The sequence below is a fragment of the Equus przewalskii genome, chromosome 18 (assembly GCF_037783145.1).
Source record: "Equus przewalskii isolate Varuska chromosome 18, EquPr2, whole genome shotgun sequence".
NCBI classification, from domain to species: domain Eukaryota; kingdom Metazoa; phylum Chordata; class Mammalia; order Perissodactyla; family Equidae; genus Equus; species Equus przewalskii.
In genome coordinates this window covers 11621692-11646897 of record NC_091848.1, presented here as the reverse complement: position 1 = coordinate 11646897, position 25206 = coordinate 11621692, and the positions used below count along the sequence as shown (strand labels likewise).

The 25206-nt window shown below is 38.6% G+C and overlaps 1 protein-coding gene across 14 annotated transcripts in view; it reads left to right on the top strand.

The window, feature by feature from the left end:
• Window positions 1-25206, top strand: part of MECOM (MDS1 and EVI1 complex locus) — a 534978-nt gene that overhangs the window by 203189 nt on the left and 306583 nt on the right. For 6 of the 14 annotated variants that reach the window (XM_070582349.1, XM_070582335.1, XM_070582326.1 and 3 more), the window contains exon 1: window positions 808-900. The exons of the other annotated variants lie outside the window; for them this stretch is intronic. The gene's annotated coding sequence lies outside the window, so the exon portion shown is untranslated. Of the gene's footprint in view, window positions 1-807; window positions 901-25206 lie in introns of those variants that run through there. 14 annotated transcript variants of the gene reach the window in all.

Here is a 25206-nt window from a genome sequence, read left to right as displayed (position 1 = left end):
TGTATCTCAGGGCTGAGGTAGCCTCCAACTTAGTTCTAAGTTCTAGGTGAAATGAGGGAGTTGGATCCCAATCTTTTAAAATATGAGGACTCCTTTTTATAACAGGAAAAATTCATAGACCTTTCAGTATTTATTGATTGACAAAGCATATGAAAAATCTACTGGGAATTGAAGAACACTTTAAATTTTTTTAGCATTTAATGGACCACAACAGCATGTGCGGTGAGTGTACCCCGGCATGAGCTGCCTGGATGGGCACGTGGGCAGTAGTACTGCATGGTACCGAAGAACATAGGCTTTTGAGTCAGCCAGATTTGGGTTCAAATCCTAGTTCTGGCACCAGCTGTATGATCATGGGCAACTTTCTTAGCCTTAATTTTTTCATCTGTGAAGCAGATGGTAATATCAACCTCATAGTGGATTAAGTGGCAAAAGATTTAAGATAATGAAACTAAAGATAAAGCACAGCATCCAGAACCAGTGCCTGCTTAATAAATGATGAAGAATGGGTAGGGTAGTTCAGCAAGTTCTGTGATACATATTCAGAGCAAGGTGGCTGTCTAGAGAAGATGAGCATTATTTGTGTAGAGTGGAGTGTGTCCATCACAGAAGTTTGGTGGGGTGTGCTGGGGTCTGTGAGGAGAAGGCGAGGCTGTGATGTAAGGCATCTGGCAAAGGCCTTAAGGTGTCTTCTTTGATATGAGAACTGAGAGTCCTCACAGGATTTGAGAGTGAGGGTGACATGATCAAAACGATGCTTCAGGAAGTGTTAGAAGGATTTGAAAGTAGACTGGGTGAGAGAGTCTGGGACAAGGGAGAAGTTAAACACATTTCCAAAGTCATCAGCTCTCAGCACAAAGAATGAGTCCGGAGATGCAGTTATGAGAAACCGGTGAAAGGGTGAGTTTGGGGATGACAATTCGGAGCTTATAAGACATTCTCTGTGCAGTGGGATTTGTGAATGGAGAGGGCTCACCAATCAAAAGAGAGGTGAGAAGCTAGGCTAAATATAGAGCTCTGAGAGTCCTCTTCTGTCTTCAGAGAGAACTGACTTCTTATGAGTAGCTGGACCCCCCGCTCTGCCCCCAGTGAGGATTGCTGATAGGGAAGCCCAGATGGAGCCCCGCTGGGTTTCCCAGTGACCAGGGCAAGCAGCAGACTCAGCATTGAAGGTGGGAAAACAGTGGTCAAGGGAAAAAGTTCACTGTCTTCCTGAAGAGTACAGAGAAGAGCCAATCCTGGTCAAACAGGAGAACGAAGAAGATGAAAGTTATTGGATTGGATGGGATGAAGGCTGTTGGCAAAGTCAGAGAAGGGCTTTTAGTGGAATGATGGGAACAGAAGTCAGGTCTTAGCCTTAGCTGTTTGAGGGCAGACAGAGGAAGTGGGTTTTTGTTTGTTTGTTTCTCTGGGTCTTAACACTGTGCTTGGAAGCTAAGGTGGGCAAAGATATTACAATATAAACATGAGTACTCAAGGCAAATCTTTTGCTCAGATTACAGTATCAATTTGAGGGGAAGATTGGGGTTAGACTTTTTTTCTCCTTCCCTTCCTGTCATAGAAAGTAGTGCAGTGCCTTGCACATAATAAGTCCTCAGTAAATATTTGACAATTGCGTGAGTGCATGAAAGGACATCATGTAGGCAGCATGAATGGATCCTTTGAGGATCGCTCTTCGGAAGGCAAAGAGCTCACTCACAGGGAAGAGACACGGTGGGATTTCCATTTGCCATTTATTCTTTTCCATGGGACACCAAGAAATTTCAAAGCAGATGAGGAGAAGAGAAATATTGGTTCTTACGAATACTTTCAAATATTACGAATAGGAAAGTAATCTTTACAAACTTATCTACTACTGAATCTACTCGGCCATAAAGATACTCCTCCATTTGACCAATTCTATATTGAGGGTTAAAAAGTGTGAATGGAGAAAAACTGTGGAAGCCTCATGGATGGGGGTTTTTCCAGGGTTGTGGGGCCCCTGAAGTCCAGGAATGGAAGAGAGAACACCAAAAGTGACCCTGTACCTTCATCTGCAGTAATCTCACTTTTAGGGAACTCTTGTTATTTATTTGTGTAGAGTGATTTTCTTTCTTCTTTCACCAAACATCAGTGGTCACTGTCTCTATAATCTCCTTAACATATGATTCCTCAACACGAAACATCTGAAGCTTCCTTTGCTGGGTAGGAAGAAATTAAATTAGCACTCCCACCTACTTGCATGCTTTCATGTGTATGCTCTGTGGGTTTTTATATCTCATTACTAGCTGCCTCTTATAGCCTTTGTGCTTACCAGAAAACGGAAGCAGAAGACTAAAATTCTCTGATTCATACTTTAATGGCATATGGAGGTTACTCTTAAGAAGTACAACTGAGATGAAAAATCTTGTTTTAAACTTTCTTTTTATTTAAATGTTTATTTACTTTACATTTATCTATGTCAAATATTTAACATAGGTTTATAACATTATATAGATTTCAGGTATACATCATTATATTTCAACTTCTGTCTGGATGAAAAATCTTAAGAGCATCTTTTATTCGTGCTATTTCCATCTGCCAATAATCTTATGTACATCTGATGTACTTTCAGACAAATCCATTGGAACAATTTATTTGAAGTAAAAGTATTTCTACTTGGAAATAATATCATGGTGTTATCTGCATAATAAAACATCTCAGATTGGCTAAGGATACACAAGATGAACACTCTTCTGTCTTCTATAGGCCTTTCTACTTTTTGATAGAGAATTCTTGGATTTGGTGAAATGGGCATATTCTCTTTTTTTTGCTGAGGAGGATTCACCCTGAGCTAACATCCACTGCCAATGTTCCTCTTTTTCTATGTGAGCTGCTGCCACAGCATGGCCACTGACAGACAAGTGAGGTAGGCCTGCACCCAGGAACCAAAGCTGGCCACTGAGGTGGAGCATGCCGAACTTAAATGCTAGGCCACTGGGGCTGGCCCAAAATGGGCATATTTTTGCTAACATGTCAGTGAATGTGATAACAAGTTTCTGTTGGTTCAGGGTTTTTAAAATGGGAGTGAATTAAAACATGTTACCATAAACATCAGAAGTATTACTTGATGACGGATTTTTATCATTATATAATTTTTCATTTGTTACAAAATCTTTTTTTGGTTATTTTAAAGATTGGCACCTGAGCTAACAACTGTTGCCAATCTTTTTTTCTTTTTTTCTGCTTTATCTCCCCAAATCCCCTCAGTACATAGTTGTATATTTTTAGTTGTGGGTCCTTCTAGTTGTGGCATGTGGGACGCTGCCTCCATGTGGCCTGATGAACGATGCCATGTCTGTGCCCAGGATCCGAACCGGCGAAACCCTGGGCCGCCGCAGTGGAGTGCGTGAACTTAACCACTTGGCCACGGGGCTGGCCCCACAAAATCTTTGTCCTACCACATAGAAAGGTGAACATATTGGTCACGCCCCCTCAGAGATGCAGTTCTGTCCAAGCCATGGATGCCTTGAATTTCTCCTAGAGAGCTGAGGATCCTCTCTGTCTGCCCTCAGTACCAGGTAAACCGTTATGCCAGTCGGCTTAGGAAATACCAGCACTGCTACCTGTGCTGCACGCAAGTCTCCTCAGACCACACGGGGCAGGCTCCAGTGTGACTGGACCCATTTCTGTCTGTGCTCCTCTTGTCACTGCAGCCTCTTCTCCTCTAGGTTACTTGAGCTATTTGGGAAATTCCTTGTGCATCTAAGGCATAGTCAGTTCCATGATAGAGGGATCGTCTGACCCTGTGACTTCAATGGGATGGAATTTTCTCAATGATCCTGGCATTTAATCCTTGGTATGTCGCCCAGCATGAATTTCTCTACAAATTGAGAGGTGATTACTTGACCCGTAGGTCTGGGTGAGCCGTCTAAACTGGCAGAGAGAAGTGGCTAGATGTACTTAATATCTCATCTCCTTCTCCCAACACCACTAGTCTGAAGGGGGAAACAAGTGGTTTTTCCTTCGGAAGCTTTGGAAGGCATGTGGTTCGTCCCTGAAAAGATGAGCAACGATAACAGGTCCCCTTAAAAGTGTGAGAATTATACCTTGCCCTAATATAATCCAAATCTTGTCATTCACTCAATAGTAAGCTATTAGGAGTGTCTTCTCCCCGAGTCCCTCCTCCCACCCCACCCCATTCCAGCACCTGAAATGCCAGCAGCCTTCAATTTTCCTTCAGTCCTTTGCTCATTCAGATTTCCCTGCCTGGAACGCTTTTCTTGACCTCCACTTGGCAAATCATACTCATCTTTCAAGGCTTCTCCATGAAGGCTTGCTCTCATCATGACTCCTCACTCCCTCTGTCGTGACTTCCCTATCTGGGGGAGCCCTCAGCATTTGAGGTGAAGTCTTCTTCACAGGGTTGTGAGCGATGTAAGGTCAAGGGCCATTTTCTTAATTAGTATCCTTTTATTATATAAGACAATGCATTGAAAAGAATATGTGTAGCATAATATATGTAACGTGTGTACAAGTAATAGGGTATAAAAATAAAATGAACACCTGTGAACACACTACCTAACTTTAGAAGTGGAACATGACCATATATTGCATCTTCCTGAGCACATCTTCTCTATCCCATGTCCCTCTATCACTCTAGACGTAGCTGTTCCTCTGAACCCCGGGTTCCTTCAGCATTCCCCTACTTAAAAAATGTTTTTATTGCTTCTGTATATATTACCAAACATATTACTTGGCTTTGCTTGTTTTTGAGTTAAAAAAAAAATCTTATGGCTCTTGCTTTTCTTCATGCAATATTTTGTTTCTGAGATTCACCCCAATTGCTCATTTTCGCTGTTGTATACTATTTTATGATATGACTGTACCACAATTTATTTTTCATTCTCTTGTGGATGGACCTTTGGGTTTGCAGTTTGGATTTTCTCTTTTGGTGAAGAAGATTGTCCCTGAGCTAACATCTGTGCCCATCTTCCTCTACTTTTTGTATGTGGGATGCCTGCCACAGCATGACTTGATGAGCAGTGTGGAGGTCCGTGCCTGGGATCTGAACCTGCGAACCCCGGGCTATTGAAGTGAAGAGCACAAACTTAACCAATATGCCACCAGGCCAGCCCCAGGGTTCGCGTTTTTTTGATATAAGCAATGTTGGCACATGAACGGTCTCAAACACATCTTCCAGTATGTGTACACAAGAGTTTCTCTAAAGTATACATTTAGGAGTGGAATTGCTCTGGCAAGGGAGTTAGCACTGGATAGTCCAATATTGTGTTTTAAGGTAGTTGTGCTAATTTACAGACACCAGCAATGTGCAAGAGTGTCTACATTCTTTACATATTTAGACCACTTCATATTATCCTATTTGCCAATCTAGGAGGTGTAAAATACTATGTCATTATCACCTTACTTTGTATTTTCCTGATAACTAAAGGGATTGAGCTCCTTTTCACATGTTTGTGGACCTTTCGTGTTTCCTACTTAGCAAAATCCTGTTCATATCTGTGGCCTGTCTTTCTATTGGGTTTTTGTTTAGTGTTATTCATTTTAGAATTTTTTTAAATTCTGGATACTAATCCTTGGTTAATTATATATTTTGCAAATATCTTCTTCTAGTTCCCAGCTTTTCTTTCCTTTCTTTTCCTTATACTATCTTTAAATGAACAGAATGTCTTACTTTTAATGTAGTCTGTTTTAACAGTCTTTGCTTTTATGGCTAGTAATTTATGTGTCTAGTTTGACATTGTTTTTGATTTATGTTTTAATCTCCGCCTTCAGCACCCAACCTAGATTCAAGATCACAATAAATTTTGGTTGAAAAAAAAAGAATTAGTAAATAATTTGGACAGAGGATTTAAGAGAAATTTGTCTCATTTGCCAAGCATACGTGATTTTTAATTACTGGATCAAACTCTGCATTTTGGAACAAGAAAGCCAGACAGGCCCTGAAACATCTCTTCTTCCTATGCTGTCGAGGCCAGCACTATGGAGGGCCAGTGCCCCGTCCATATCCCTCCACCACTTCTGTGCGCGCCAGCCGTGACTTCCAAATGGTTTGCCTGAGTCCGCCAGGTCTGAGCATGGGCAGGTCAGAAGTTCAAGGAAATACATCCCGTGGGATCAGCTCTCAACAAATGACTGATGGGAACTCGTGGAGAGAACCCTCAGCTCCCTCACATCAGCCATGCTGATCTGCACTGTTTTCTCTAGTCCCCAGTGGTAACTCACTTAATGACACACCCTTTATTGACTTCTGGTTCTTCTCTATCTCTCTTCCTGCTCCCCTACCTGTGTTTCCTGAGACCATCTCTGACATAAACTACTTGCTCTTGAATCTTTGTCTCAGAATCTGCTGGTGCAAAGAAAAATGTTTGAATGTCAGTTTTTGACTCAGGAACATGAATACTTGTGATTTTAGGATTGGATGAATGTATCTTTTTAAAAAACTATTCTTACTGTTATCCCGTATTTGGGGAGCTATTACAGGGTGAAGTGCAGAGTGAGAAAGTATATAGTCTAAGGATTAAGGTTGTGGGATCTAGAGCTGGAATACCAGGATTTGAATCATGGCTTTTCATCACCTATTAACTCACCTCACATCTCTGCCCCAGTTTCCTTACCTGTAAAATAGAGATAATAGTAATATCTCCCTCATGGGCTATTAAGAGGATTAAATGGGTTAATGTAATCAAAGCGCTAAAATTAGTGTTTATCTTATGAAAAATGCTCAATAAATATGAGAAATTGCTTGTGTCCGGTACCTTCCTGGAGCCATTGAAGGAACAGCACATCTCTTGATACATTTTAGGAGGGTGAGGTGGTTATGCATTTCCTGTCCCTCGATACGTAACGTTGCAATTAGGCTCCGCTGAAATCTTAGGAAGAATGCTCTAACCATTCAAAAATAATTATTCAATTGTTTTTAGAAAAAACGTCTAATCTTCTGAGTGTTGAACTCCACTCTGAGGTTATAATGGATCTCCTTTTAGTGCCTGGGGAGAAGGAAAAATGCCAAATGAAAACAGATTTCTCTGTAAATCTATACTTTTCATTTTCCTTTAACTCAAGAGTACTTTGACTCTTATTTGCTGGGGGTTGCAGGGGGAGAAGAGGGAATTATATAAAGAGGGTTTTTGTCCCCAGGACTATCATTCCAGAAAGCTTGATTCTGTTAAATGGATAGAGTTGTAATTTGAATCTGTGTGGTTACCAAAAAAGGTGCTTCCATGAGCATTTTGTTCACTAACATTTGATATTCTATCAGTGGATCTGACATAAGTTTCCTAAACTTTTCTTTTCCTGTGATTATTAATTGCAAAGAAGTTAGTATCTGGATGTCACCCATAACCTTTAATAGTATGACGTCTTGTATAGACAGTAGGTTTTATCAGAGACCCAATTTCATAGATTGATTCTGTGTTAACCGAGATATTTTCCATGTGCTTGAAACACAGCTTAGTTTAATGGCAAGAGAACTGGGTTCGAAGCCAGAAGACCTGGCATTCTCTGCTCCTTAATTAGATTTGTGACACTGGGGAAAGTTACTTTAATATTATAAGCTTTGGTTTCCTCATCTGGGAGATGGGGGAAAATAATGAAATCTAGTTCGTAGAGTTGTATAAATGGTAAAATTGAATACAAAAACTGACAGCTTGTTAAGGAGGTTTTGTTTTGCTCATGGAACTTTTAAATTATTCTAAATTTTGGCTTTTTGCTACAACAAAATAATTGTATGTAATTTTTTCCTTTATCTTCTCTGTGGTTCCAGAAGATAATTATGCTTAAAAATTTTCTTTCTAATGAATCATAAAATAATCTTATTTAGTTCAAACTCAAGTATTTCAGTTGAATTGATTTGGGCTCTTTAGTCAAAATATAAAATAAAAGTTTATTGAGAATAAAGAATTTCTGAAAATTCTTGATATTCCTTGTCCATGATAATATTTGTTTTTCAATGTTATTTATAGAATTCAGTCAGTCCATGCATAGTACTGAGCCCCAGTTATGTGTTAGTCACTGTATTAGGCACTGAAAAGTGGTTGAAAGAGAGAATTTTTGTGTGTGGCTATATGGTATCCATATCAAAAGAGCAAACTGTAATTTCGGCAATACTTTTTGCTAATCTAAATTGTATCAAAGGAACTGACATGTAGAAAAGCCATTTAGCCAGAATTTCTTATTTTATTTTCACATCATAGAGGCAGAACCAATTGTAAAATGTGAGCACAGTGCAATATTTTTTCTTTAGCTATGTAAACAAAGACATGCATACAAATAAGGGGATATGGATCTTCTTACCAGATTCAGAAATAGCCAGTTATAGTCTGTTCCTTATGTCAACATATTGTGAAAGATAATTGAAATTCCAGCAAGTGCCTCTGTTATTAACAGTGGAGCTGATGCCATTATAATCTTGTAAACATCCAGATGAATACAGCCAGATATATTGAAGAATGATTAAGTGTTGTAACCTACTGTAATACTTAATAATGTTACCGTTTTGGTCCATTATTGGAATATTGTATCTGCTTGAATTAATGTTTATAATGGTGCTTTACTGCTATTGTCTGCTTGTTTTCACCCTGATTTATGTGGTTGGCAGACTGAATACAACTTACATTGAATTTCCTCAAGAAATGCAGTTTAGCAGAAGCACAAGTCCTTCTGAATAAACTTTGAATAGAGATATTAAAGATACAAAACACAATGGTTTTGGCTCTCTGATTGTCTATAGCAAGAAAACATATATTTAAAAAGGAAACATGGGTTCACAAGAAGATAAATAGACACATAATCCAGAGGCCAGTTGCTTGCAGAATTTCTTAGTTTGATGTGACTCTCTCTTTGACGGTTCTCCTAAGGTAGGTTATTTTGGAGAAAACATATGTTTCCATTTTCTCTCCCTCTGCTTCCCTTTGAGTCCCCAGGCTCCACTAGGGTCACAGAAACATTAAGGCTTTTGTCACTGTGATTAATAGCTCTTAAGATCATCTTTAATTCACTCACTAATGACTGAGGGTCTTTCTGCTCTCCAAGTAATCGGGTGATGTATGAGCCGATAGCACACCTTGTGCCAGAGGTGAAAATCATTCAGGCAATGCAAATATTGTCACGGGAACAAATGTTTTCCCTGTTAATAAAAATTAATGAATTCTACCCAGGAGCTAGTTAAGGAAGCTGTGGCAAAGGAGACCCAAGCACAAATAACTTCTTACTGCTAAGAATCGCTTATGTCTCCTTTCTAGGTATAGAAGAAGACAATTGCGGCATATGTCTATATTTCCAAAAGAGATGAAACAACCACAAACTAATTTAATTATAGAAATGCATTATGTTGTTTTGAAATTAATTTTTCAGGTTCTTAAGAGTATTTAGAATTGTGAACTTTGGCATCTTATTTGTTTTAGCCTTGCTTAAACTACAGGCCCTAGCACTGTGCCTAATGAATACATTCCTCTCTTCATAGCCTAGTTAAAACCAAGAATTATAGTGGTCAGAGTTTATAACTATAAAATGATGTAATGAAGTTTAAATTTGAAAAACTCCTTGTAACACATCATAAAAGATTGATGAAACAGACTGGAGATTAATAAGTGGTTTGAATAGTTTTGAGAGCAAAAACAAGAAAAACACATTTGCTAACGCTATCGTTCTGTTTATTGAATTCTTTAAAAATAAAAACATCTCCTCTCTTAAAAATTTGCCTCACATCATTAAAGCTTTTCCCATAATATGTCTACCTGAACCCTCTGTTCATTCTGTAAGACAATAAATGTGCAATATTGTGAGAAGGTGTACCTACTCTTTAGGTCTTGAAACTTGCTGTCGAGTGAAATCTGTTGTCTTTTTGTTTCATTTTGATAGTTCATGAGTCTTTCTTCTAATGACCCAAATCCATTGTCTCAATGGAATAAATATTTCTGAAATAGCTCCCAGTCTGTCCCCTATCATTTACATCTTAGAACAAGAAAACAGTAAACTTTTAAAAGACATTATTTTACCTCTCCACAGTGCTTATCTACAAAGGAACATATTACTGAGGGGGAAAAAAGCTCAACTTGTTACTATTATTTCTGGTAGGCACCCAAGGAGAGTAGCTAATTTGTTCTTCATCAATGCCAAGGACAAATTAAAAAAAAAAAAAACCTAACTGAATTATGCATTTATATTTGCTTGCTTTTAAAGTGTGTTTATTTGCCTCAGAATGTTCAAATGAAAACATTAAAATTTTGCCTGTATATTTTGTACATTATCTCAGAATCAATTTGTATGATTTTAAGTGAACTGAATTCTAACAATATTAAAGGATACATGATGTTAATTATTTAAATACACTGAATTTTAAAAATATTAAAGGAAATATAAAATTAATGGTTAGGTTTTGAAATTGAAGAATGGGTATAATTGAAGAGGCTATTCCTGCCACTTCCTCATTATTAAGAATAACCCTTTTTTTTTCCCAAAATGAATTCAGATATTAGCTTTCCTGTGTTCAACTTGGAAATAGGATTTTTCTCTAGGCTGGTGCTTCTCCAAACGTGGTCTTTGGATCACTAGCATTCAAATCACTTGTTGGGGGAGGGGGTCTCACCCATAGTCATAGTGAAGCTCTGGGGAGAGGGCCTGGTATTTGTATTTTTAACAAGCACCCCAGATGACTCTTACACAAAGGTTAAGAACAACTGCTCTCAATGTTATTGGGAGAAATTTCACGACAACATTGGTTGTAATTATATAGACTATGTTTTTTTCATTCACATAAAATAAATTTTCCACAATTGGGTTTCACTGTTTCAATAAACTTTTATATCTTACCCCTGATTCCAAAAGAAAAATGTTGAGTTTACACAGCTTCAGTACATACCTGGTGGGTGAAGGGTTTGGGCAAGTGCAGACAACAAGGAAATCAAATATGAGCTTTTTTGCCCGGAGAAGTTCTAATCACATAGTAAACAGTTAGAATTTACACGGGTCTTTATTTAATTAAGCCTGAGAACGACTATTCAGTTGCAGCTGGAGCAGAATCTTGGCACAGAATAGACCAATCTAGTGTAGCCTTTAACCTTTCCCCTTTTAACTGTGCTTATAAGAATGTGTGTGTTTCTTTAAGAAGGTGCTGCGAATCTTTAAGCGTTGTTGTAGTCTTTGATATAAGGGTCACCTCACTGTGTACACATTTTAAAATCCGATAGTAAATAAAATGGGATGAAATGGTTGCACAGTCGAACTGAACTTTTTATAATCTATAAGGTTGAAATAATTTATCCATATGATGAACTTCCGTATTTTAAAGTTTTTCTGGTAATTTTTAATGAAGAATGTGCATGTGTGTGCATGTGTGTTTGTGTGTGTGTATGACTTTGACATCTGCTTTCCCATTTCACAGATCTTTTTCCATTCCTACACTTCCTTGTTGTTGAATATTCTTAAGCAACTTTTTGAGATGAGCTAAGGCTCAATAAAATAATGAAAACAAAAGATTGACACTGGTACTGTCACTGTTATTCAGGCCAAAGTGGCAGAATTAAATAGGATCCATACCAGGTCTCAAACTCTTGGCCCCATGGGCTACGTGTGACTTGCAGACATGTATAGTCTAGGTTAACACGATGTATGAAAACCCCAAACAAACTGGGAAACCTCATACCAAAATCCAAATTTCTGGTTTTTCTTAAAGTATCAGACTATCTGGCCACACGAGGCCGGTTTTCTACGTGGCAACAATCAGTCATGGCTGAATAGCAGCACCTCCGTTTGATGAGGCACTGCCTGTCCGCTCTCCTGTCTTTACTATCCGCTGTTGCCTTATGCCTCCTTTACCTTTTATGCTCGACCCTTGTAGGCATTTATATATGTGGCCACTGATCCATGCTAATGAACAGGGAACCCAAATAGGATAATCTGAAAATCTCAAAACTATGCATATTTGGCTTCAGGATTTGTGGCAGACCAGTACCTAATTGTATTAACCTTGGCAAATATTGAAATTAGTTTGTGCGACTTTGAGTCTGATCAGGTGAGTAAATCAGGAAATCTGTTTGAGAGTCACAAATCAGAGAAGTCAACTTGAGCTCAAAGTTGGAAATATGGACTTTTTTTCCTGCATTTGGTGGTAGAGACCTTTATTTCTTCTGTATAGATCTGAAAATCCTGTATTTCTGGAAGACACTGGTCTTGACTAGCAATGATAAACTAGTGGGCAGTGCCAACTTTAGAAAATAATTATCAAGACATCTCTGTAAGGTCTTGCAGCCTCTTAGTAACCACAGGAAGTTCCCAGCATCCTTGCCACAGGCCTGAGTTTCCAAGGCTGACAGATCCCTGCTCCTCCCTTCCTACCCCTCCCACTTGAAGAAAGGCCACAAGTTCAGATTCCCCCACCAGCTAACGACTTTGGGTTTGTCTGACTCTGCTCTAAGCCCTTTGGCATGGTCCAACCCTGCTTCTTTCAGAGGACAAATCTTATCTTTTTATTAGCAAACAGGATGGCTTAGATATGGCTTTATAGGACATTTGCTGGAGCATAATTTAATATGACTCATTTCCCCTTATACGTAGAGACAGTGACTGAGACAGACAAGGGGAAAACCAAACCCAAAAATGTTATTGGAAACTTACGCTTGAAAATGTGTAAAATTCTATTGGGTTCGAGGGATTTATTTAGAATGACTTGGCATTCTTTGCTTGGATGTCTAAATAGGCCGTGTGATACCATTTTTGGCCTCACTTTGAACCTAGTGTAATAAAGAAGGAAATGAAAGCAAAGGTAAACTTAAAGTATTGTTTTACTCTAAATGCTTTCAGTAAAGGGTCTTGTTATCTAATGATTGGTACTACATGGCTGGTATAAATCGTACAGTCTGTTCTTTGCACTCATGGCTGGAGGAGGCAAAGGCAAAGGAAATCAATTGGAACTAGCAGGTAACAAATGACCAGTCTTAGGCAAACATAGCAGGTGGGGAAAATAGACTTGTGGACAAAGATTACTAGGAAACAGTGAGTGAGGACTTTTTCTTGTCTTTCAAATTCCAGTGCAATTATGCAAAGTGACTAATTGGACAATTATGAAAGACAGGGCTGTTTTATCTGTTACAACTATGGGCCTAGAGCCTGGGTGCTACTAGTTTTTCAAGGGTCTACTCAAAATATATAAGTCTTGGAAAAGATTGGCTTTAAAAAATGAATGGAAATGGTAAAATGAAAATTAATAAGCATTTATCAATACAGTACTATGCCGGCCAGCTAACCACAGTTCAACTCATCTAGACTTGTGTCTGAATTATACTGAATATGGGATGTGGGCACATTTTAATTTTTGGTATAATGTAGGATGCAGCTTCCAAAATTAAGTAACTAGGACAGGCAATAGTCTTAAAATAGCCCTGATGAAGGACTGTATTTTATAGCTATATAACATTTTTTGCCAGAGGCCGTCCAGAATATTGGAAATGAGGATTTATTGAAAAACAAATTACTTGTAGCTAGTTCTATGGATGGGATGGACTTAGCGTTCAAAATAGGATCTTGCTGGGGCAGGCATCAATGGACTTTCCACCTCTGATGTCCCTAAACCCATGCCATTCTTATTTATTTTTCAAAGTTTAGTTTTTCTTTTACAGTTAAGTGCCCTTTCGAAGGCTCCAAAGCACAAGTCAAGCTATAGCTCTGAACTTTGAGCTGCAAGGGAGATAGTGGGACTCTTTGCAACACACAGACCATCTAATTGTGCATTTGTGTCATTCCTCTCACCTTGTTTTCAGAGAATTTTCAGGCACATTATCTATTTGATCTTCACAACAACCCGTTGATATAGAGAAGTGTTGATATCACTGGCTCCATTTCACCAATAACAAAAGGAGACAGAGAGTCATAGTGACACAGTGTAGGTTACACAAGCATTGAGTGTGGAAGGGCCTGGAACACAAGTCTTTAAATGTCAAATCCATTCAAACTTCTAACTACATCCAGCTGTTGGACTTGTCCAAGTTAGGATATTTCTAGAGCTGAAGTTTCAAGATGTTTTCTCCCCACAAATTTTACATATTATCTGATAGAAAAACATATTATCCATCCATGCAACAAATATTTGTTGAATACGTGCTATGTGCCAGATACCATGCTAAGCTCTGAGTTTGAGATGGAGAATAAGATAGATACATTTCTTCCCCTTTGGAGCTTAATTCCAGGTTTCATTCACTGCTTAGACTAAATCTGAATCAATGTGATCCATTATTTTTGCTTCAAAATTATTTTAATTATAAAAACTGAATCTACTCCACATCACTCCTAAAACACACACATGCGCACACACTCACATCCACACAGTGGTTTGATAGGAGGCTTGAGTGGCTTGTCCAGCAGTTTTGGGATCTTATAGCCGGATTATCAAGAAAAGCTTATACATAACATATCTGATCAAGTACTTTGAGTTCTCATTCTGACCATTATTAACTTCGAGGTCTTTTGCAGCAGAGGGATTTCAGAGTCATAGAATTTTGCACTTAGGACTTTAGAATTGACTCCAGTCTCTCATGTTACACATTGTGATACCTTTCGGATGTCCTTCATTGAAATTAATTGCATTCTGCCTATTGTTCCCCTGACTCTTTGTTTATACCACATACTGCAATTTTTGGCTTTGTTTTATATTTATCCAAGTGTCTGGCTTCTCCCCTAGACTATGAGCTTCTTGAGGGCGGATCTCTCCTCATTTTCCTTGCGTCTTCTTTTTGCCTTCACCCCCTCTCGGTAGCTAGCCCGGAGCCTGTCAGGCTGTGGCCGGGTGAAAACTCAGACCCAGGGCTTCTGCCTTTGATTCCGATGCTCTTTCACCACAAAGATCTGTCATTGCTTTAGTTTGTTGGTCTGACAAAGTAGATAAGAGCCTTAAGAATTTTATTTGTGAGAAATAATTCAAGATAAGAAATATTTTGCAAATATAAAAAAAGTGCAAAATAGCGACGACTTCGTGAGCAAATTCTTCTCCAACAAGTTTCCAAGATTTGTGTAATTTGCTAGGGCTGCCATAATAAAATACCACAGACTGGGTGGCTCAAACAACAGAAATTTGTTTTCTCACAGTTCTAGAGGCTAGAAGTCCAAGACCGAGGTGCTGACAGATTTGGTTTCTTGTGGCCTCTCTCCTTGGCCGGCAGATCGACAGTCGCCTTCTTACTGTGTCCTCATATGGTCTTTCCGCGTGCACGCCTACCGTCTGTGTCCTAATCTCCTCTTCTGATGAGGACACGTTGGGTTAGGGCCCACTTTAGTGATCTCATTTTTAGCTTAAGTGCCTCTTTAAAGGCCCTATTCTCCAAATACAGTCACACTCTGAGGTGCTGGAGGTTAGGACTACAACATATGACTTTAGGGGGACACAGTTCAGCCCATAACAATTTGATTCGCCTCTTCATTGGTTTCTTTCTGTCTTTGGTTGCCATTTCAGGTCCCTTTCAAACACACATACTTTGCCCTGAAAAGGAGTTACAATGGTAGAAATGAGAATAATAATTTCCAGACTCCTCTCTGTGATATGATGCTTTTTATTTTAATAAATATTCTCTCCCTGGCTATTCCATCTTCTGTTCAAGACGTTGGTGCAAACACCTTAGAGTGAGCGAGGTATACTCACATCTGAATTGAGATGTCTGTGAGCTTCATCATGTCAAGTTCATCACAATTCTTTGGTCAACACAAGGTTGCTTCCCTTTTAATGTCCATGTTGATGAGATTTAGCTCTATCATTGTTTATAGTCAATGAGGACAGTGAATTTCTCTTGAATAGCTGTAGAGGTTTCCTTCACTTCTAGACTGGGAATAAACGTGTGAAGATATGTATCTATAGTATACATGACACCTTTTTCTTTGACATCATTAGTTACCTGGACCCACCTAAATGAAGTGAAAACCTTTTACCTCCACAAACTACAAGGCTATTATACTGCATTAAGAACTAAAAGGAATAGCATTTAATAAAGAAAACAGAGACTAGATAGCCCTGTGACGTTAAATGGTAGTATGCATTTAAACATCATGATTTTGATTTTAAAAAGAGAACTAGAAAAGTTTAAAAGTATATAATTAACATTTCTGTAACATGTGAGGAAAAGTGAATAATGAGAAACAATTAAGAAGCCAGAAGAGACTCAAAAAAAGGTTCATACTTTAAGAAGTTCTATGTTGTGTGTGCACTCTTGTTACTGAAGAGATGTGGCCTAGTGGAAGGAATGTAGCACTAAGTACAGATCGTTCTGGTTCTCAGCGTCCTCATCTGTAAATTAGGGACTGATTGATTTCTACCTAATAGGGTTGTCACAAAGATTAAATTTACGTACATATAGCGTCTGGCACATAGTAGGCATTCATTAAATGCCACTCTCTTGCTCCCACATTCTCCACTTGCCTTATGTTACTAACTGGGTGGTTATATCATATCTACATTTTATGTTTTCACTTTTGGAAGTGAGATTTTCAAGACTCTACTGCACAATTTTCTCTGTTCCACATACAGCTCAATTAATCTCATATTAGCCGTAATTACTCTTCTAGCCCTTGTACTTCAGTAATTACTAAACTTGTGACTGCTATAAACTGACTCTCATATGTTTCATGCTATTAGGCAGAAAACTATTCATTTACTTTAAATCGGATGGATTTCAAAAGGTGAAAAACACTTAGCATGAGTGAACTGAGAAGGATGGAAGGCGAACGTTAATTTACCATCATGTTTGGAAGCTTCGGGCATCCGCTGTGAACACAGAGATGCCATTTACCTATCTCCCAGTGACGCGTCTGAGCATCAGAGCCTCCTTCTCCCTGTCTAGGTGTCCACCATCTTGAAGCTGTGCTGTAAGTTTGAGCTTGGACTATGACTCAAGACATTTAATGACTTTCACTTGTGGCTGTGTCTCCAAGGTCTCCCCAAGGAGCACGCACTCCCCTGGCAGAATCATCAGAAAAATGCTGATGGCTTCTTTCTCATAAGATTATGAAAATCTTTAAGCTGAAGTTTTCACATGGGCCTTTAGAAGAATCTGTGTTACGATGGATGGAACAGACTCAGTCAAAATTATATTTTTGTGTCAGCAGAGCTATTTTGGGTTTACTGGGTAGTGGCTACCACTTTATTAACTAATTTTTCAAATGGAAAAGTATTTCTGCAATATTTATTGCAGGATATTGTTAAAATACAAAACATAGTAAAGAAAAATATCACACATAAGCTTACCCTCAGAGATAACCACTTTCAGCATTTTAGGTATGTATCTGTTCATTTTTTTCTCCTCTGTATAGATCTTATGTGACCAAAAAGGCATCACTTCAACGTGTTTTGAAAGCCTGCTTTATTTTTTCTCTCAATATATTATAAGCATTTTCTCATCTTGTCTAACATTCTTCCTCTTCAACATATGGCTGCATTGAATTCCATTGTGTTTATTTTCCCAAAGCTTTTGTCATTGGACGTTTGATTGCTAAGATTTTTCATTATTATAAATAATGCTGTAACACTCAGACATGGTAAAGTAGAGTGGTTAAGAGTGTGGGCTCCTTTGGTTACTGATCAACCAAGGTGACTTTCCAAACCTCCATTTCCTCAGCTTTAGTGTGAATATAGAGATAGGACCTACCTCCCAGGGTTGTGCCGAGATGGTGGATATAAGCTCTTAAGACTTTATATGTCTGCTCCATAATATGACTTTTGTGTGCCTCCTTCATAATAAATGCTCAACAAATGTTAAGTATGGTTGTTTCTTATTAGATACATTTTCATGCACAGTCTTATTTCTAGAAATGGAATTTCTGGCTCAAAGTTCATCATTTTTAAAGTTTTGACTCATGCGACAACAATGGGCTATATTTGGATAGAACTGGAGAGAATACCTAATGTTAAATACAGGTCATGTGCATGGGCAACTGGAGTTTGTGATTCATAGTTCTGTTTTCTCCTGGAAAAAGCATGGAACTGCACATTTCTTCTCTTTTAATTGATGAGTTATTCTGATGCCATTGAAGTCATCTGTGTAGGACATAAAAAAACCATAAGTACTGCAAGGTCCTCTGAGACAGAATTAGATTTTTATTCTGTAAGCTTATAAATTTTCATTGATTCTAACTGGTTATCTGGGGTGTATGCAAGTAGGGAGTTTCTGCAAATGAACACTAAATTTTAATTTTCCTCCTTTTCCTCTGTTTAGCTTGGGACATCTGGGTCTGGCTTTTCTTATTGTAGCTAAGCAGAATATATGGTATTGGGTGTTTCTGTAGTATGTAACAGAGCCTTTCCTTCAACTCAATCTGAACCTCTTCCAAAGTAAGAAGGAGAAAAAAAAAAACTAACCCTGAAAGAAATCACTTGTTTGACTGTAATAATCTACAGAAACTGGTTAAAGCATTAAACAAAAAATAAATGAATCAGATAGTTAGAACTAGTATGTCAGGAAAATAGACAGAACATAAAATGCCTCTGGAATCTGTAGGATATTTTCTGGTACAAGGGGGTTTCTGAGTCATGGTTCATTTACAATGTCTGTTTCCTCACTCAGGGAAGGGTTCCTAATAGATTCAAGGAGACGCTAAGCTTTGCAAATGTCTTGCTTAAATAAAGGCAGCTCTGTGAGGGATAGATTTGTTCTGTTTATGGAGAAAACTTGCCAGTCATGTTTCACATTGTGTACCCTTCAGAACAACCGTCTTCTTTCACATCATGGTGAAGATGGAGGTTTGTACAGACCCGTCTCTGAGGTCTCTGATCAGAGGGGTCATGAGCCGTGACTTTTTTAGACTAACGGGAGATTGACCGCCAACTTGTTCCGGAAGTCGTGATAGACTTAGAGAAATGTACCGCTAGTCAGATCAGAAAGACTTTGAAAGCCATCCCGCAGTTTTACCAGCATAAATTCAGATGGAGGGTTTAGCCGTGCCACTGAAGAGATGCTATTTTCAGTTTCTAAACCAGAGCATCACGGTCTTTGCACGGTAGGAATTTGACAAAACTTCAGCAGTCTTGAAGATGCTTGCCTTAGTTTTCAAGGTCAGACTAAGAAACTGAGCTCTTGAGCCCATCCTACAGGAGCTGGTCTCCCAGAACAGCGAGTTTTTCTTTATTTCAATTGGAATAACTACAGGACTGTTGAGAAGATGATGAAATGTCATGGGCTTAATGGAAGCTTTAAGCATTTGACTATAAATTCTGGCAGAGGGAGAAAGGTACACTTTTTGGCTTGTTTGCCTCTTAGACTAAATCCCTGGGACCATTGGAAACCAAGTAAATATGATCTGACTGCGTCAGGCCACATCTGTCTTCTATGTATATCCCAGCTTGGTTTTGGCTCAGGGTTAAATATTATCTCTCTGGTAATTAATGATGACTTAATTACTAAACATAATGAGGATTCCATGTCATAAAAGAAGTGTTCAAAACTTAGGAGGCACCTTGAATGGAACTTGGGAAAACTAAGTCTTTCTTTTTGCTTGGATGATATCAGTGAGCGGGGACGAGTCATGAGCCTCCTCTGGACCTCAGCTTCCTCATCTGGAACAAGGAGTTAAATCTTAGTGATTCCCTCATGTTCCTTCTACTGCTAAAACATCTTATGAGGAACGATGCCCAAAAATTCTCACAAAGGTCAAAGATCTTTACAAAAAATTCCCATCAAAGGTAAATCTGTATGATGAGTTTCAATTATTTTTTCTATAGTATCTTTATTAGTCAGCTCAGGCTAGTATAACAAAACACCCTATGCTAAGGGGCTTAAACAATAAACATTTATCCCAGTTCTAGAAGCTAGGAAGTCTGAGATCAGGGTGCCAGCATATTCACATTCTGGCGAGGGCTCTCTTTCTGGCTTGTGAGTGACTATCTTCTTGCTGTATCCTCACACGGTAGAGAGAGAGAGCTCTTGTGCTTCTTCCTCTTCTTATAAGAGCACTAATCCTATCACGAGGGCACCACCCTTATGACCTCTTCGAAACCTAATTGCCTCTCAAAGGCCCCACCCCCAAATAGCATCACATTCGGGATTAGGGATGCAACATGTGAATTTGGGAGAGACCTTCAGTCCATAACACTCTTCTTCCAAAACAGGGTGAGATTTCTTGTTCACTCCTGCTAAATGTCTGCAAAGGATCCTAGTTCCCTCCTCACAGATAATCAGAAAATGTAAAGTTGAGAAAAATCTGGTTACAAGCTCTAAGGAAATGTAAAATTTTTTAACAGAAAGGAACTTTAGGCAAACTCTTTCTTCCCTGAAACCTAAAGAGGTTAATTGGCTAATGGAAGCTGACATTTCCTGTTTTACTTTTCCTTTTGGTGCCTCCATATGTGAAGTCTTTGTTTAAGAAACTTCAGCCTTTCATGAATCAATGACATTGCAATGATTCGTAATGTCCAGATTCATAGGAAGCTTTGCTACTTAAGGTGAGGTCTACGGACCAGCAGCATTAGAATTCTCTGGGAGATTGTTAGAAATGCAGAATAACAGGCCCCACCCAGATCTACTCAATCAGAACTTGCATTTTAACAAGAAAAGATTTCAGGTGATTTCTATGCAAATTACAGTTTGAGAAGCACTGTTTGAGCCTATAGACTCATGATCTCAATTTAGTTATTTTCTCTGCTTCCTAGAGTACCCTTTTGAAAATAATGATGATAGTTATAATTTATTGTGGATTTCTCTATACTGTGCCAAGACTCTTATTTTTGAGCTCTACAACACGGCTGGTGGCATTTTATTTTACATATCAAAATAGAGAGATTCAGAGAGGTAAAGTAACCTGTCCAAGTTTGCATGCTGTGAATGACAGAACTTAGATTTAAAGTGAGGATTTTCCAACTGTAAAGTCCATACAGTTTTCACCGGGTCATATGATTTAGGTTTTCTTTCTACACATTGATATATTAGTGAGCTGGGGTAGGTGACTCTTGGCCAAAGGTCAAATTTAATTTTGGGGGCTGCTGATTTTCTTTGAGATTTTAGTATCTTAGGACTTAAAAATTAGAATAGTTGTCTTTTTTTGACTCCATTAAATAGAGTCAAATTTCTCAGACAACTGAATGTGATCTAGAATGTTAGGCAAAGGCTTTTGGGTTCTAGGTCAAGGGAAAGAACTAAGCAAATCTGAAATTTTGTACCTGTGAAAAGAAGATTTACTCTTTCTCTGAGGTTTGCTTTACTTTGGGAATATTATTGTGTTTCTCCTGTAAACTCAGTTGCGTTATTAATATATTTTCCATATTTGATACTCAACTTGGACTTTGATTACATCAGGCACTATTTAGGAATCTGTTTTCTCTATATTATTATACTAATTCCTGGTGAATTCTAACATCACACACAGAAACTTGAGCAACAAATGGAGTAATGAAGAGATGTGAGTCTCAGCTATAACTCTGACTTTCAAATTATTATTGGGAATATTTATTGGTATAAATGCGCCTTTCACTGGTAACTTGGAAAACATATATTAGAAAAAAGGGGAACCAATATAAAGAGCAAAGTAAAACACATGACTTTTTGTTTGTTCACGCAATATAGAATATAATATCATGAGCTATAAACTCTCTTCCTCTTAAGATTGTACAGGTTCTTTACAAAAAGTTAATTGTCTAATTCTTCACTGCTTGCTTACTCTTTTAAGAAACCTAGATTCTTGCTTGGATGATTGAAGATAATCTGTGTTAGAGACAAGAGAAATTTCATCATATCTGCCTATTTATTGCTCAGGTCTCCCTCTTACCCTCTGGAGAACTTGTTAACTTAGAAATACTGGAGGAGAATTTCTGAGTGTGAGCAGTGATATCTTCCAACCTTAACACGGAGAAGAATTGTAAAGACAAAGAGGAAAGAAGTCAAAGTTTTTTTAAAAGAAGACACGCTATAATTGGTTGGTTTGCCAACCAGAAGAAAGGAGCATTCTCATTGGTTAGCCTAGGCCATAAAAACAGGGCAGTGCAAGCAGGCAGAACAAAGAAAAAGTGGGATCAAAGGAAAGGAAAAAGGGAAGATAATATTTTAAACAGCAGAGAAACAATCATGGTACCATGTAAAATGTACTAGAGAGACGGCAAGAATTAGATCTACTGACAATGGATCTCTGACAAACAGGTAGAAGAGATTGGCAATGTCCCTTTCAGGGGAAGAAAGCAGAAATGCCATCTAGAACAGGGCAACAATCTGGAAACACTCATTGTAAGGCAAACAACTCCACATTCCTTCACAGTGCATGGTACAACAGTTGTGCTCACAAAAATGAGTAGAGAAGAAGGGAATGCATTTTAAGATGATCTTTCATGGTAAATGACCAACATTTAAAAGCTATCAGAACCTAATGGTTTAGCCCTGAAGAATCTAGAAACCTTACCCTGTTTCCTGGTTGTGACAGACAATAGAACTCTTCTTGTTAGGCCATGTGTCACCTCTCAGTGAGTTCTCTGAACCTCATTCCAGCAGGAATACAGTTTGTCATGACTGCAGTGACTTCATAGGAGGTGTAGTTACAAGAAAAATACTGTATATTGACATCATTGCCAAATTTGCCTACTATATTATTCTATGGATTGTCAAGAGCCCTTACAGGGGATGAAAACACACCCTGCATTAAATTGTGTTTAATGAAACATTTAAAAAATATTCTTTATTGTAGTTATTTTCGAGGTTCCTCTATACATACCTATTTTATTTCAAAGTGCATATTCTTTTCCAGTTAAAGCAGCTTCGTGTAACTCTTTAGTGACCATCTTATGTTAAAACGTCATGGTCTTCAGAATTAAGTGCTTTTGGTTTGTAAGGTTGCAAATTCTTCATCTTTGAGAGAAATTGGAACTGAAAGTGAAGTCACGTGGCAAGCCTATTTCTTGAAAATGATTCATAGTTGAACCAAAGGAGTGGGGCTTTCTTCTCTTTTCACTACCTATAATTTGCTTCCTTTGAATAAACCTCCTAGTCCCTGTCCTGCAGACCAGCATCTCGTGAGAAAATGTGTTTGCTAGTTGCTTAATTGCTCAGATAGGAGGAAGCTGCTGCCAGTTTCTTCTGTTTCTTCACTTTCAACATTTTCCCCATAATTTGAATTTCAGATCATGGATACTTAGAATTAAAAGGAGAGCGTCCAGCCCACTTACCATGAGAGGTGAAAGACGTGCCCACTGTGGGTTTGCCTCAGGGGTTGGAGCCAGACCCAAGTCCACGCGTCCCAGGTCAGAGGTCTTTCTAGGACATCGTTGTCACCATGCCTGAGACAGCTGCTGAACTTACCTAAGAGTAGCTGATTGGTGGAGAGAAGCATGGACTTGGGATATAGGAGGTCTGGATTTGATGCCTGATTTGGCCCTATCATTTTAGGCTTCAGTTGTTAAGAGGGGGATTAAATTTGCTGACTCTATGGGTCACTGCAGGTTTGTGGTTGTGTTTCCTTAAGCATATGTTGTGACTAAAAGAGATGGGGCCAATTCCCATGTGCCTTAAGGAGGAAAGAGATGTGATTACGAGGATATTTCTGTTCCTGAATTTAATGGGTGAGCTATAAGGTGGCCTCTCTGTGGTTTGATGAACTCTTCTTGGATACCACGCTGACATTTTGAATTACTCACATTCGCTTGGTGGTTCTTTAAGTTCAAACTCAGAATCCTCCCACCTGCCCTCAGGAGTTGGTAACTTAAAGCACCCTGAAAATATGCACCATCCATTCACTTATACCCCCCACCCCCAATAAAATTATAATTCTTTACTGAGACAAAAGCCTATACATGGTTAGCTTCTGCCTTCTGATAACAAGTGGCAGAGTTAAAAACAAATACTAGAACTGGGAAGCGTTCACACACAAATTAGATGCTTTTGACCGTTACCTAAACACCATCTATTTAAGAAAGCCTATTTTCTTTTTCTTACTGCTGAACTGCCATAGGATTCCTCGAATTATTCTGCCATTGTCTCTTTTCACCGACTTTAGAGAGTAGAGGTGTTAATGGTCTCCAGTGGCATCTCCACCTTGCTTGAGGAACACCAGTTCCTGCCAGCCTTTCCGCCCCGTGGATCCCTGGCCTGCTTCCTGGGCCCCATCACCTTGGCATGTTCCCTGCTGAGCACAGCTTTTCCCAGAGTCATCACTAATGTTTCTGTGGCTGCTATTGTTCCTATTACTTCACTGAAGCTATATGCTTTTTTTTAGAGGTAACCTGGCTTTATTTCTTTTCTAAAACAATTTGAATAAAGCATTGAGGTTTTAAAGTCACTGATGTTTTCTTGACCACAAATGAAACACAAACATAAGTGCTCAGTAGTAGATAGTATTTCTGGAGCTGAAATTCAATGGTCATTGAACTGAACAGTTGAAACTTTTTAAGGAGAAAAATCTTTGACCCAAACGGAGAGGTTGTTCCAGTCCTTTGAAAAGCCAGTGGTTGGTTTGAAGTCAAATGAAGATTAGTGACATTCACATATATTTCAGTTATATCACATTGATGAGATCATAATGTTCCTAATGTTCTTCACACCTGACTTAAACTCTTCCTTTTTGCCTTTCTTTTAAAGTCAAACATTATTATAATTAATATTTAAAAAGAGATTTTTACTGGGAATCGATGAGACATTTTGGCTTTTGCCTTCATTTTCTTTGGAAGATGTTTATTTTTCTTGTCAGCTGCAGGGGAAGAAACCTGCTGTGAAAACCGATAGACCCCAGCCGTCAGGAGCATTTGTCTGGTATTATTTTGATGGCATACCCATGGTATCGCCAAGGAGTGTCACAGAAGCTAAGTGAGAAACACAGGGAACATCATCTTCCTTTTCATGAAAAACAGCATGGATTTTCAAGAGTAAGATCATTGTAACAAAAATAAGCTAAAGAAATTCTTTAACATAAATATTTCTGTAAGGTATAGATGACGCATCTGGCCTTGCAACTTGTGGGCACTTAGTACTTCAGTAGAGGGCATTGTTTTTGTATTAGAAATGCCATCTGCAGTGACAATTTGGGATTTGGAACAGTGGAGCCCTGCCAACAGTGTAGATGTCAGGAAACCAGGCACATACTTTCTCCACGGCTTCTTTGTACAGTCAGGAGGGAAATTCACAGCACAATGCTGTCCTCGGGTTTTAAGCTGCACGCTGAATCTGTGATAAAGTGATGTTCTTTACAGAAGGATTTTTCTATAGCATGAAATATCTACCAGGGAGAATTGCAGGAGAGTCATTTTTATAAACATTCCTGCTTGTAGTTAGTTTGGGATCTGGA